General features: G+C 35.4%; 1 non-coding gene across 1 annotated transcript; it reads left to right on the top strand.

Annotated features, from left to right (window-relative positions):
- Positions 1 to 945: 945 nt before the first annotated feature.
- LOC149022815 (U6 spliceosomal RNA) lies at positions 946 to 1048 on the top strand. The gene has a single exon (XR_016172611.1). It is a non-coding gene; the product is annotated as a U6 spliceosomal RNA (small nuclear RNA).
- The last annotated feature ends 596 nt before the right edge of the window (positions 1049 to 1644 follow it).

Genomic DNA, 1644 nt, shown 5'->3' with positions numbered 1-1644 from the left:
TAGTTTGAATATTTGGAATGAAATTTATAGATTCATCCTGAAAAAACATCCATGGAGTTATGGTTCAAATGTTTAACGGTTTAATAGTAAGAGTGAATTCTTTGGATTTCACTTCATACCCAAAAATTTACAAATTCACGTTTTTAGTGTGAAAAAATGAATCATAGATTTCATTAATCTAAGGATTCACACAACCAAATATGTATAAATCTCTCATTTGTGATTTCAGAGATTTGAAATCTCTGGATTCATGTAACTAAGCAGGCCTTAAAGTTCTTCATAAAAATAAGTACGCAATAGAATATTTTTCAATTAGTAAAAATTTACATGTTGACCTTCTTAAAATGAAAAAGAAAATTATGTTTGGAAAACAACATGCCTTAAATTATATAAAAAAAAAAATGTGAAATTTATGATGGAATCTATCATGTAGGACCCATCTATGATGATTCCACCTATATGGTTCAATTTGCTATTGTCCGTTTTAGAAAAGAGAGAATTCTAGGTCAATGCAGGGTTAGTAGAGTGGTAAGATCCATACTTCTCAATGGAGAGGTCATACGACCTTTGCAATGACAAAGCCCTCTTTGAGGATGTAATTGAGGTGTGTGAAAGCTCGCCAGGATAAACCTCAAACCCAAAAAAAAAAAAATAATAATAATAATGAAGAGAGAACCCTAGGCGGAAAGGCACCTGTGTGTTTGTCTCACGATGTATGAATAAGTCTACCAAAAAAAGAAAAAAGTCTATCAATTAATTAATTCAAAAAAAAAAGTCTACCAATTAATTTAAAGCCCAGCCCAGCCCAGGAGACACGAATCTCCATAAACAATAGTGGGTGGTTGTACAATCTAACCTAGGGACTACTGGCGATAACATAGTCCCATACGGTCCAGCTTCGAAGCTTTCTTCCGCTTGATAAAGTTGCAGACGCCTACAAATGTTGTCTCTTTGGAGACATCCGATAAAATTGGAACGATACAGAGAAGATTAGCATGACTCCTGCGCAAGGATGACACGCACAAATCGAGAAATGGTCCAAATTTTTTGGTATTTTTCTCCAGCTTAATTCCCTGTACATGTTTCTCCGTTGTCTGTTCATCTTCGTGATTCTTAGGGTTCCTACCCTAAACCAAGTAGGGCACTCTCTTTTCTTTGTTCTTCGTGTTATTCGTATATGCTGTGTTTCTTGTTTTGTTACTGTTCTCTGTTCACCATTGAGGAATTCTTAAATAGGGTTTCCAACGTTAGGGTTCTGATGTAACATTCCAGGATAAGTATCTTCATCTCACCTCTGTTCTTCATTTGTTCCAGTTCTGTTTTTTATAAATCGATTAATCATTTATCTATTTGTGTTTGAATTTTGAAAGCTATTTGGAGCCTGTTTCCATCCAGAGTTTCATAGGACATTGGTTCCTGCATTTTGATTCCCTAGCACAAGTGGCATAAACATTGTGATGACATTTATCAGCAACTAAAATGCAATATTATTACAGGAGAGGGAAAATTATGCAACTGTGAGCATACAATATCTCTTTAAGAATTCCACTGAAAATAGCTCCTCCCTAGAGGCTTCAATTTGAGTGTGAGGATGCTGTGTAATCTGCCACAGCAGCACCCACAGCAGCATTTTCAGTTCAAGAA

Source organism: Hakea prostrata, chromosome 3, assembly GCF_041222555.1.
Source record: "Hakea prostrata isolate BN-2017 chromosome 3, UWA_Hpros_2, whole genome shotgun sequence".
NCBI lineage: Eukaryota > Viridiplantae > Streptophyta > Magnoliopsida > Proteales > Proteaceae > Hakea > Hakea prostrata.
The sequence above is the reverse complement of the archived record's forward strand: the minus strand, read 5'-3'. Positions and strand labels throughout refer to the sequence as shown.